The sequence below is a fragment of the Felis catus genome, chromosome C1 (assembly GCF_018350175.1).
Source record: "Felis catus isolate Fca126 chromosome C1, F.catus_Fca126_mat1.0, whole genome shotgun sequence".
NCBI classification, from domain to species: Eukaryota; Metazoa; Chordata; class Mammalia; order Carnivora; family Felidae; genus Felis; species Felis catus.
In genome coordinates this window covers 178487348-178500920 of record NC_058375.1, presented here as the reverse complement: position 1 = coordinate 178500920, position 13573 = coordinate 178487348, and the positions used below count along the sequence as shown (strand labels likewise).

The window sequence follows — 13573 nt, the reverse complement described above, 5'->3', positions numbered from 1 at the left end:
GGTTTCATTGGACTCATGGAATAATTTCTTCTCTTTATTTTAAAATAATCAATGTTTGTAATATATACAAAAGTACGTTATTTGAAGCTGTTTAAACTTATGCCAAAATAGTTTAGATATCAACTTTAAAATGTGCAAAGTGAAACAGAATTTTTCAAAATTATGTTCAAGGGTATAAGGGAGAAAGTTTGAAGACCACTCAGCTCTCAACCCTGCCTGCATCAAAGCCATAAATGGCCAGACTCCACCCAGGAAAAATGAAGTCAGACTCTCTGGGAGCATCCTCCCTACCCTGCCTAAACTCATTATAGTCACTTGAGCCAGAGTTGAAAACCACTGTCATGGAGTGAATTAGCTTTTCCTCTCACCTTCCTCTGGGACAGAAAGGGTCTGGAAAAGCACATGGAATGGGTACAGAACAAGGAAAGGAGAAAATCAAAAGAGGAGAAAGGGACACCTAGGTGGCTCAGTTGGTTGGGTGTCCAACTCTTGATTTCAGCTCAGGTCATGATCTCACAGCTCATGAGTCCAAGCCCTGCATTGGGGCCTGCTTGGGATTCTCTCTCTCTCTCTCTCTCTCTCTCTCTCTCTCTCTCTCTCTCTTTCCCTGCCCCTCCTCCACTCATTCTCTCCCTCTCTCTCTCTCTTTCCCTCTCTCAAAATAAATAAATAAACTTAAAAAAAAAGAGGGGAAAGAAGTAGGGGGGGAAAAAAGCAGGAAACAGAAAGCATTGAAAGTCATCCCATCCCGCTCCATCTAACTTTGCCAAAGAATAACCCCGCCTCTAATCAATAATGATTGAGTCAGTAGCAGTGACTCTTGGGAAGTACATTCGTCCTTTTTTATTTTTTTGTATCATTGTAATATTTTACAAAATAAATGTTCAGTAAAAGTCATTTAGATGAATTCTTGTTGTTTATCTGATAATGAAACCTCTTTTATCTAATGAATATTGATTCTCACCCATCTTATGCCAGTTCCTTCTCCATCGTCTTCTCAATATTCAGTCCAAAAAGAATGGCCTCATCCTTGTTTGGGGTTTAATGTTGCAAACACCAAGGACTTGGGAATAAACACTGTTCTCCAGCTGTTAGAAAATGCCTACTACTTTGCTATGGGCTATTTCATTTGATAAGTCCTCCATGATGCTTCTCGTACATATGGTTTCATCCATTTTCCTTTTTTTTTTTTTTTAACCATCTTGTAAGCGATAAATTCCATACCTCCTCTGTTCTGACATCACTGGATTCTGACTGTCCATAGGTAATCGGTACTGTTTTGATGCCTCTGCTGTTGACACTCGTGGCGATTTCTTTAAACAGTAGTCACCTGTGGGAACCAAATTATTCTACATGATCTTCAAAGGCTGTCAGAAGATGCTTTCTTGAAATTGTATCACTTCGTGAACAAATGTGAAATCCTTGGTAAAGCCATGGGTTTCTTTATATTTATGATGTTGGAAGCCCTTCTCAACCTGACTACCTACAGTACATATTTGCTGTGAATGTTTTCTTTCAGTTCATATAAGCACAATGCTGGACAGCAGCCAAATTATTTCCTCACTCGGGGAAAACAATGTATTGTTACGCACATTTTATTGATTTCATACAACATTTTTCAAGTCAAGAAAGACGTAGGATTCCCGAAAAGCGGACACCATAGTCCTCCTCCTCATCACAACCCCCAGCTAGGCAAATGCTTGAAAGAAATGCCTTAAATGTTTTAAATCCAGCTGTGTGAACTTGTCACATGGAAGGCCCCTCCAAATCATTAAGCAAACTGTCTGAGGCATAGCTGACACTTTTAGCCCTTACCTGACAAATCTGACAGGAGTCACTGTGTTAACTAACCCCTAACTCATCCTCTGGAGCCCTTCCTCTTCTCTATGAATGGCTCCTGCATTCAAGGCTCCTGGGAAGTTTTCTTCAACCACGATAATCTGGGGATAAGCTCAAGCTGTTGGCTTTGTCCGGCTTTTGCTTGTAAAGGCTAACATTTTATGCTGGACTTCACCAGTGAGGGATAAATTAAACAGAAGTAGCAAATTGTTGAAAGCTTTTTAAGGACCCTGAGTTTGATAGGTAACTGTGACCCCAGGCCCCTCACGTCCATCTTCTGCATTCTCTACGTCAAACTGTGGCCAAATCTAATCGAGTTTATTTGTCTCCTTCTACTCCCATGACCACTGCCCCCTCAGCCCAGGCTCTGCCTCCCTCACCTAGGTTTTTGTGACAACTGCTAACAGATCTCTTTGCCCTGGGCTTTTCCTCTCTCTTTGATTTGATCTCCATATGGTTGCTTATGTTATCTTCAGAAAGCACAGCTCTGATCACAAATTTCCTTTTTCACAACGTTTGTTTTTTTTTTTTTAATTTTTTTTTTCAACGTTTTTTATTTATTTTTGGGACAGAGAGAGACAGAGCATGAACGGGGGAGGGGCAGAGAGAGAGGGAGACACAGAATCGGAAACAGGCTCCAGGCTCTGAGCCATCAGCCCAGAGCCCGACGCGGGGCTCGAACTCACGGACCGCGAGATCGTGACCTGGCTGAAGTCGGACGCTTAACCGACTGCGCCACCCAGGCGCCCCTTTCACAACGTTTTGAAGGCTCCTCGCTGCACACAGAACCAAACCCAAAACTTTCTCACTTGGCTTTTAAAACCGTGCACGCTCACCAGATCCACCATTTCTAAAGGGCCTCGTTTTCCAGGCACTCATGCAAATACCAAAGGTTATAAAAAGCAACAAGAATATTAAGCATTTGTTGGTAGTAAGAGATAAAAAAGAATCAAACACGGTTCTTACCAGCAGAAGTTCTCTTCTACCTGGGACACAAGCAAATCCTAAGAGAGAGGCTTATTGTATTCCACTGCTGATTCCCACACACAGTTCCACCCGTTTGTCCCCCACACACCGTTGGCAGGAATCCTCTCCTCCAGCCATTCAGGAAAACGCCTAATCCTTAAAGACACACAACACTCCACTACCTCTGCACGTTCGCTCATTTGGTCCTCTCCATCTGGAAGCCTTCTGCCTCCACGTCCTTCCCGGGGGGCATCCGTCGTGCCAGCTCTCCTCCAATTCAAAGGATTCCTTAAGGCTCTCTCAGAGCCCCTCAGCCAGATTGATACCCCCTCGCCTTTCCCCACGGTGTGTCTGGTGACATTAAACACCTATCGTAATAGGTTGTATTATAGGGCACCTGGGTGGCTCAGTCAGTTAAGCGTCCAACTCTTGATTTTGGCTCACGTCCTGATGTCACAACTGTGGGATGGAGCCCTGAGTTGGGTCCCCGCCTGGGCAGGGAGCCTGCTCACGATTCTTTCCCTCTCCCTCTGCCCCTGTTCAGCCCTCACGTGCAGCTGCTCTCTCTTTTAAATAAACAAATAAACAAACAAACAAACACATAAATAAATAAAGTGTTATATTACTACTTCTTGTCCACTAAATTTGAAAGACCTTAAAAGCATGGATTTTATCTTTTTTTTTTTTCCCACTATGTCTCCCAAGGTACCCAGAGCCTTACATATAGATAATCCCCAACAAATAGTTGATAATCGGCAGTAAATTCTTTAGCAACGGTCCTTGACAAGGTTGTACTTGATATATTGCTTCCTTTTGTTGAAATTCGACGCCATTGTTTTCCACGTCGTATTAAGATTTAGCTGCAAATACCCACTAAAGTTTTTTATAGCTTCTTTAACCAGATTGCGAGGCAATTCTTTTTTAGCCAGCAACATAATGTGGGGAAAGACAATGTTCCTTTTCTTTAATGAGTTCTGCAATCACAGATTTCCTTGGCTATGCCTTTCTTTCGTGATCCTTGATCCACATGGTGATGCTGTAACCATGGTAGACACTGAGCCACAAAACGGTCCCAATTCTAAACATTGGTTGGCCAAAACAAAACAAAACAAAAGTTCTCATCAAATTAAAAGTTCTAATTAAATGGCGTGGGTAGGGGCGCCTGGGTGGCGCAGTCGGTTAAGCGTCCGACTTCAGCCAGGTCACGATCTCGCGGTCCCCGAGTTCGAGCCCTGTGTCAGGCTCTGGGCTGATGGCTCGGAGCCTGGAGCCTGTTTCCGATTCTGTGTCTCTCTCTCTCTCTGCCCCTCCCCCGTTCATGCTCTGTCTCTCTCTGTCCCAAAAAAAATAAATAAACGTTGAAAAAAAAATTTTTTTTAAATAATAATAAATGGCATGGGTAAATTCCAGGTTTATGAACTGTTACCATCTTCTGCTTTGGATAGAGTTACTCTGGGGCTCCATAACGCAAAAGCCATGCCTGTGCAATGACAAAATAGTCATCAGTGACGTTTTTAAAAAATCAATTCTCAAACCTGGAGGGGGTGGGGGGTGGGGTGGTGATGAAATAACCAAAGGAGTTTTTCTTATCTCATATAGACAGTATGGTTGGCTAAAGTGTGATTTTCTGCTCTTCACCTCACTATTTTGTTACCTTGTACATAAGAAACATTTTTGGATAAAAAAGTACCATATTAAGCTTTGCTCAGTGGCAGTATCGTAGCCAATGAGGTTTATCCGAGGCGCGATTATTGCTAATTGAAAAAAGTACCATATTAAACTCTCTGGTGGGTATAAGAAAGATAAGCTGAGATCTTCAGCCTTCAAAATTACTCAGTATTTGGGAAGACAAGATAAATATATGCAAAAAAAGTGAATTCATTGTTGTCAAATATTACAACAAAGCAAAGAGGTCACAAAAGAGCATCAGACTGATTGATTTCTAGGTATGCTCCATAATTAGGACTGTATACTCAGCTAATGGGAAGGTCACTAAGAATTGGGGTGGCCCAGAGGGCTAATGGGAAGGCTAGTTTAACTGAACAAGAAACTTTAAATGGGATACTAATTTTAAGAATGAAAATAAGCTTATATCTACAATTATTGAAAATGAAGTCACAGATGCTAAGGGTCTAGGTTACTTCAAGATTCCGTAAGCCCCATAGAGTCTGGAAAGACATGCAGGTACAGTCTGTAGCTACAAAGGGAATAGTCTTAACTGTCCTATGATCACAAACACTCATGGGGTACCGATGATGGCATGAAGGATGTTTCTTTGTTTTTCCCAGCTGTTGCCATCAGACCACACCGGCAGCCTCACTGAGCATCCCTTTACTCTTCCGCTTCCTCTTCCCGTTCAGCCTCTCCCACCACACACACAGGCTTTTCTTCCTCTATTTCCTCCCCATCAGGTGTCAGTGTTCAAAGTACTGAGTTTTGTTTCTAGCTGCACCGTGGATGAGCCAGAGCAGAGCTGTTTAATGGGCCTTGGAGGAGACTTCACTTAGGAAGTTACAAAGTATGCCCACCCCCTGCCTGAAACAAACCTACAAATACATTTCACTTTGGACTGCGCAGTGTAGTAATTTCTTTTAATTAATTTCTATCTTTTTTTAAAAAAAAATTTAATGTTTATTTTTGAGACAGAGAGAGACAGAGCATGAACGGGGGAGGGTCAGAGAGAGAGGGAGACAGAATCTGAAACAGGCTCCAGGCTCTGAGCAGTCAGCACAGAGCCCGACGCGGGGCTGGAACTCACGGACCACGAGATCGTGACCTGAACCGAAGTCGGACGCTTAACCGACTGAGCCACCCAGGAGACCCAATTTCTATCTTTTTAAAATTAGGAAATTTTCAGATTCTTCCCTTAAAAAAACCCAGAATATCCACAATGCCGCAGTTGAGGAATGACTGCTAGCTTTTAGGTGGAGATAAGCTGTTTAGTTTTCCCTGTTCCTCAAAGCTCCCCACTATTTACATTTCCTGTGGTCTTATAAACCTTTTTCTCGGGCATCCCTGCTTCTCAGACGAGAACAGCTATGTGAACAACAAAACTTTCTTTTGTTATTATCAACCACTTTTAATATTATAATGTAGACTCATTATGCTAAAAAAAAAAAAAAATCTGTGTCTATTCTGTGTATCTGAAGATGTTCCCAAGATCTGATTCCACAGCAGTTATAACGTGGACAACTTTCTAAGAGGCACTTATCCGTCAAATCACTAGGGTGCCACAGAGTGCTCATTATGTAAGGTACTAATCAATTACCAAAGGTGTGTTAAAAAAAAAAAAAGTATCTTCCACAGGAAAAAAACAGATCAAAGCATAGACACTGGAAAATTCTAAATCCATAAATAATTTTACTCTTCTGTTACCTCCAGAATAAATTTCAAATTCTCAGACTGAGAGAATGTGAAGCCCTGCACTCTGTGACTCCCTGTCTTTCCAGAATTAGCTCGCATCTCCCCACTGCCTCCCCAGTCTGAGGCCGCATCACCTGCTGCCTGTTTGCTGCAATGAACTCCCAGAGATTTCTCTCCTTTCCGTCCTGACCCCCCCATACTCCACAGTCCTTCTCCACACAGCAGCCTTAGTGTTCTTCACCACTGGCCATGACTCTTTAGCCACCCTGGCCTTTGTGTTCATCAAACAAGCCTCCCTAGGCCTTCAAAAGGCTTTTCATTATTCTGGTCTCACATCAAATTTCCCCTCTTCAGAGACGCCTTCCTGCCCGACCCCCTCGAAAGTAACTTCTCCTCCCAACACTGTCACTTGTCATTTTATTATTTTATTTTGATTGTATAGAATCTCTCCCGTTAGATTACCTCATTCGTTTACTTAGATACATTCTGTTTCGACCCACTAGTGCGCATGTTCCATTGAGCTTGGCCACCCCATCAGCTCATTCAGCTTTTATCTTCAGGGTCTAGGGCAGCCCTGGGGTGCTGGATAATATGTTTTCTCCCTAAAAATGTCTCCCATCTCTCCATTTTACCTTTGCCAATTTCTCTTATTGTCTAAATTCTACCTGTCCTTCAATATCCAACTCAAATATTATTTAATTCATGAAAATGGTGCTAACTTTGCTGCTTCTCTCCTCCAAATCCTTGTGGGACTCATTCCGATATGCCATTTAGGAAATTGTCATATATTCGAATTATCCTTATGTCGTCTTATCCCTTCCACAAAATGGCGAGCTCCCAAACGCCCAGAATCCTGTTTAATCTATCTTTGCACCTCTGGCACCTAGGACAGTGTTTTGCCTTCCATGAAGTAGACACCCAATACAGGTTTTAGAAAAAATAAATTGAATGAATTGATAACGTATCCGTGAATTCCTACCACTAGAAACATACTATGAGAAATGGAAAAGAAACCCAAGCACCAAGTTCCTTTTCAAGCAAATGGGCCCTCCTCAGCATTTTCTTGGAAGATTGAGAGTATAAATAATTCCCTCCAGATTTTTCTATCACTGACTTTAGTCACCTTATTTGTAATTTTGAGTGCTTAGAAGCTAGGAAGCTTTTGTGTTCTAGTTCCAAAAAAGAAATTCCTTTTTAAAAAAAATTAGCAAATGACTCATTCAAGTGTCATTTAAAAAAATAAAAAAGAAAAAACTCACAGAGCTGTCTCAGTGGATGGAGCCAATAGCAATTCACTGAACTAAATCAACTGAGCTATATTGAAGTAGTCAGTCAAAGATCTGCATTTTATCTTGGCACGAGAACAAAAATATGGAACGCAATATCCAGATGGTAAGTAAACAACATTATTGCCATTTTCAAGCAGGAGAAGTATGATTTGGTTTCTATAAAACAAGGGAAATATCGGGGAGGAAGGAAACTTTATAGATAATTTTGACCTCAAACCATAACCCACATGTTACAGAAAACATAAGATATTGGATCAGTCTCTAACACTGAATTCATCATTTACTAATAACAACAACTAAATTACAAAGTGGGGCACCTGGCTGGCTCAGTGGGTAGAGCTTGTGACTCTTGATCTTGGGGTTGTGAGTTTGAGCCCCACATCGGGTGTAGACATTACTTAAAAATAAAATCTTTAGGGGCGCCTGGGTGGCTCCGTCGGTTGGACGTCCGACTTCGGCTCAGGTCATGATCTCGCGGTCCGTGAGTTCGAGCCTGGCATCGGGCTCTGTGCTGACAGCTCAGAGCCTGAAGCCTGCTTCGGATTCTGTGTCTCCCCGTCTCTCGGCCCCTCCCCTGCTCATGCTCTGTCTCTCTATTTCTCTCGATAATAGATAAATGTTAAAAAAAATTTTTTTAATAAAATAAAAAAACAGAATCTTTAAAAGCATGAAAAATTTTAAAGATAAATTACAAAGTACTTCATATGTGCCAAGGGGAGTTCTAAGCCCTTTACATATACCAACTAATTTTATCAGTACAACCTTGTATTATTACTGTCATTATTGTTTTAGTATTATCATCGTATGCTACATCACTAGATAGATATTGTCACATTACCATCATCTCCATTTAGTGGATGAAGAAATGAGGCACCGAAAGGTTCAGCCCCTGCCCAAGATCACCTAGCTGGCCACCAGTGGCTCTAGGATGTGAATCTAGTCAACCTGGCTCCAGAGTCCATACCCCTAACAAGTTCACTGTCCTTCCTCTCCAGGTTGTTCTTTTTTTCCCAAAATATCCCGTTCATGTGAAGCAAACCAAACTCTTTTGATAGGATAATGGATTTGCTAAATCCACCGAAGAAAGTTCTCTATAGAAAACGTCTTTCCCTTCCGACTCAAGACACCATCGGAACCACCCTGGGCAGCAAATCTCAGCACCACGATTCGCTTGAGAACATCCCAGAAGCAGGGGAGCAGCACATATACCTCAGGTTCCCTCCCCCCGTCTCCAGTTTTACTCTGACCAACTTTCCAGCAGCATAGGAAGAGTCTGTGAATATGCACAGAGCCCAGTGATATCATTCTCTTCTGTAGGGCCTTTTTCCAGAAGGGAGAGCAAACTTAAGCCTAATAAGAAAGGTTTTTGGAGAAAAAATATAATACTGTGTCTTAGAGAAACTACATTTCGACCTGAAGAAAGAATGTTTCTTTGGCAACTGCAGAGAGATGCTGACTTCGGCCTGGTGGGTCTTTAGCCCTTTAGAGTTTAACATAGGACTAGCAGCCCTAAAGGTGAGGCCTCGGGCTTCAGAGGCGGGGGTTTCGTACAAAAGAACACAGTCAAACTAGTTTAGGGGGCTCCTGCGGACTTTTTCTAGGCCCCATCTCTTTCTTCCTCGCCAGCCCTTCTCCATTTTCATCTGGACACCCCCACACACTCTGATCTTTGCGCTGGCCTCCCGCGGGATGACCCCATTTCCAAGCGCCCTGGCCTTGCTTCTAACTTCAATCCCCCAGCTCCTCGCTTGCTTCCCTCCTCTTCAGCATAAGCAAGGGCAAGGTCTTTTAAATCACACTTGACATGTACATCTTTATCTTCTTCTCTTTGATCAGAAACAAAAATGGTTTTCTACTTTGTTTCTCCAGGGTTTTCTACTCCTTCTCTCTTAAAAAAAGAGAGAAAGAAAACAAGAAAAGGGAAAGAAGGAAAGGAAAGAAAACACTATGTACCCGGTTATTTTCTTGTAGTTTTCAGCCACAAGTATATCACCACTCTGAGAAATATTTTCTTAAACTTAAGAGTTTAACAAAGTGTAAGTGGCTGCCTTGAACTTTAGATGAAATTTTATTACTCTGAGAGAAGTATGCAAATTTCAGTAACAACTCAAGAGAAAAGAAAAATGAAAAAAAGCCAGTATTTTTTCAATTATTCCAAAGCAGCTCATATCAAAGTCACTTTGATTTATAAACTTCAAAGACACGTAGATTCCATTTATTGAAGGGCCAAACAGCAACATTGATAAAACCATCCACTTATTCTTGAGAACAGATTAACCCTGGATTTTAACTACCCTACAATTTCTTAGCATGAACTTGGTTCATATTTGTCATCAATTGGCAATTCCTTTGCTCTTGGATATTATATGCTAACTAATATGAATAGCGCTTTATTCTGACTTGAACATATCATTCTGAGAGTAGGTTCCATCTAGTTTAATTGATCTGAACTTCTAACATAACCATATTCTGTTCAATTTGATGAATGTACATAGGTCAGTATAGTTAATATTTTTCAGAGAAAGTCTAAAATCTGCCCCTCTACTTAAACCTCTTTCCCTGTATAACTTCTTTTTGCCTTTCCCTACACACCTTCAAGCATAATCCAATGTTTATACTAAACAAAAACTTTCCTAGCATTACTGTCATTATCTTTACCGGCATTCGTGTTATTGTTCATTAACCCTGTTTTCCTTCTTTCAAGCAGCACATGTTTCTCTTTTTGCTGCCCAACTAATCCAACATGCCGTTTTATACCTACTGGCTTCGATTCCCAGATACCACTTCCCATCTCCGTTGTCGCTCACACGCTTTGAATTTATTCTCCAATCATCTCTAAAACTCTGCTGGAGGGAAGCGGCAAGATGGCGGCATAGGAGGACGCTGGGCTCACCGCGCGTCCTGCTGATCACTTAGATTCCACCTACACCTGCCTAAATAACCCAGAAAACCGCCAGAGGATTAGCAGAACGGAGTCGCCAGAGCCAAACGCAGACGAGAGGCCCACGGAAGAGGGTAGGAAGGGCGGCGGGGCGGTGCACGCTCCACGGACTGGCGGGAGGGAGCCGGGGCGGAGGGGCGGCTCGCCGGCCAAGCAGAGCCCCCGAGTCTGGCTGGCAAAAGCGGAGGGGCCTGACGGACTGTGTTCCGACAGCAAGCGCGACTTAGCGTCTGGGAGGTCATAAGTTAACAGCTCTGCTCGGAAAGCGGGAAGGCTGGAGGACAAAGGGAGGGAGAGCTGCTGAGCCCCCTGACAACACAGCTCAGTTTGGTGGGGAACAAAGGCGCTCGCCAGCGCCATCTCCCCCGCCCATCCCCCAGCCAAAATCCCAAAGAGAACCGGTTCCTGCCAGGGAACTTGCTCGCTCTGCGCAAACACCCAACTCTGTGCTTCTGCGGAGCCAAAGCTCCGGCAGCGGATCTGATTCCCTCCCGCTGCCACAGGGCCCCTCCTGAAGAGGATCACCTAAGGAGAAGCGATCTAACCCTGCCCCTCCTGCCCCCGTGCACCTTGCCTACCCACCCCAGCTAATACGCCAGATCCCCAGCATCACAAGCCTGGCAGTGTGCAAGTAGCCCAGACGGGCCACACCACCCCACAGTGAATCCCGCCCCTAGGAGAGGGGAAGAGAAGGCACACACCAGTCTGACTGTGGCCCCAGCGGTGGGCTGGGGGCAGACATCAGGTCTGACTGCGGCCCCGCCCACCAACTCCAGTTATACACCACAGCACAGGGGAAGCGCCCTGCAGGTCCTCACCACGCCAGGGACTATCCAAAATGACCAAGCGGAAGAATTCCCCTCAGAAGAATCTCCAGGAAATAACAACAGCTAATGAGCTGATCAAAAAGGATTTAATGATATAACAGAAAGTGAATTTAGAATAATAGTCATAAAATTAATCGCTGGGCTTGAAAACAGTATACAGGACAGCAGAGAATCTCTTGCTACAGAGATCAAGGGACTAAGGAACAGTCATGAGGAGCTGAAAAACGCTTTGAACGAAATGCATAACAAAATGGAAACCACCACAGCTCGGCTTGAAGAGGCAGAGGAGAGAATAGGTGAACTAGAAGATAAAGTTATGGAAAAAGAGGAAGCTGAGAAAAAGAGAGATAAAAAAATCCAGGAGTATGAGGGGAAAATTAGAGAACTAAGTGATACACTAAAAAGAAATAATATACGCATAATTGGTATCCCAGAGGAGGAAGAGAGAGGGAAAGGTGCTGAAGGGGTACTTGAAGAAATAATAGCTGAGAACTTCCCTGAACTGGGGAAGGAAAAAGGCATTGAAATCCAAGAGGCACAGAGAACTCCCTTCAGACGTAACTTGAATCGATCTTCTGCACGACATATCATAGTGAAACTGGCAAAATACAAGGATAAAGAGAAAATTCTGAAAGCAGCAAGGGGTAAACGTGCCCTCACATATAAAGGGAGACCTATAAGACTCGTGACTGATCTCTCTTTTGAAACTTGGCAGGCCAGGAAGAATTGGCACGAGATTTTCAGGGTGCTAGACAGAAAAAATATGCAGCCGAGAATCCTTTATCCAGCAAGTCTGTCATTTAGAATAGAAGGAGAGATAAAGGTCTTCCCAAACAAACAAAAACTGAAGGAATTTGTCACCACTAAACCAGCCCTACAAGAGATCCTAAGGGGGACCCTGTGAGACAAAGTCCCAGAGACATCACTACAAGCATAAAACATACAGACATCACAATGACTCTAAACCCGTATCTTTCTATAATAACACTGAATGTAAATGGATTAAATGCGCCAACCAAAAGACATAGGGTATCAGAATGGATAAAAAAACAAGACCCATCTATTTGCTGTCTACAAGAGACTCATTTTAGACCTGAGGACACCTTTAGATTGAGAGTGAGGGGATGGAGAACTATTTATCATGCAACTGGAAGCCAAAAGAAAGCTGGAGTAGCCATACTTATATCAGACAAACTAGACTTTAAATTAAAGGCTGTAACAAGAGATGAAGAAGGACATTATATAATAGTTACAGGGTCTATCCATCAGGAAGAGCTAACAATTATAAATGTCTATGCACCGAACACCGGAGCCCCCAAATATATAAAACAATTACTCATAAACATAAGCAACCTTATTGATAAGAATGTGGTAATTGCAGGGGACTTTAACACCCCACTTACAGAAATGGACAGATCATCTAGACACACGGTCAATAAAGAAACAAGGGCTCTGAATGAGACATTGGACCAGATGGACTTGACAGATATATTTAGAACTCTGCATCCCAAAGCAACAGAATATACTTTCTTCTCGAGTGCACATGGAACATTCTCCAAGATAGATCATATACTGGGTCACAAAACAGCCCTTCATAAGTTCACAAGAATTGAAATTATACCATGCATACTTTCAGACCACAATGCTATGAAGCTTGAAATCAACCACAGGAAAAAGTCTGGAAAACCTCCAAAGGCATGGAGGTTAAAGAACACCCTACTAACGAATGAGTGGGTCAACCAGGCAATTAGGGAAGAAATTAAAAAATATATGGAAACAAACGAAAATGAAAATACAACCATCCAAACGCTTTGGGACGCAGCGAAGGCAGTCCTGAGAGGAAAATACATTGCAATCCAGGCCTATCTCAAGAAACAAGAAAAATCCCAAATACAAAATCTAACAGCACACCTAAAGGAACTAGAAGCAGAACAGCAAAGGCAGCCTAAACCCAGCAGAAGAAGAGAAATAATAAAGATCAGAGCAGAAATAAACAATATAGAATCTAAAAAATCTGTAGAGCAGATCAACGAAACCAAGAGTTGGTTTTTTGAAAAAATAAACAAAATTGACAAACCTCTAGCCAGGCTTCTCAAAAAGAAAAGGGAGATGACCCAAGTAGATAAAATCATGAATGAAAATGGAATTATTACAACCAATCCTTCAGAGATACAAACAATTATCAGGGAATACTATGAAAAATTATATGCCAACAAATTGGACAACCTGGAAGAAATGGACAAATTCCTGAACACCCACACTCTTCCAAAACTCAACCAGGAGGAAATAGAAAGCTTGAACAGACCCATAACCAGCGAAGAAATTGAATCGGTTATCAAAAATCTCCC

General features: G+C 42.6%; 1 long non-coding RNA gene and 1 other non-coding gene across 2 annotated transcripts; one reads left to right on the top strand and one right to left on the bottom strand.

Moving 5' to 3' along the window:
* Positions 1-1136: 1136 nt before the first annotated feature.
* LOC123379403 lies at positions 1137-3281 on the bottom strand. The gene is made up of 2 exons (XR_006583785.1): positions 2806-3281; positions 1137-1330 (listed from the first exon to the last, which is right to left on the bottom strand). It is a non-coding gene; the product is annotated as an uncharacterized LOC123379403 (long non-coding RNA).
* A 1221-nt stretch (positions 3282-4502) lies between these two features.
* LOC111562005 lies at positions 4503-4648 on the top strand. The gene has a single exon (XR_002745070.1). It is a non-coding gene; the product is annotated as a U4 spliceosomal RNA (small nuclear RNA).
* The last annotated feature ends 8925 nt before the right edge of the window (positions 4649-13573 follow it).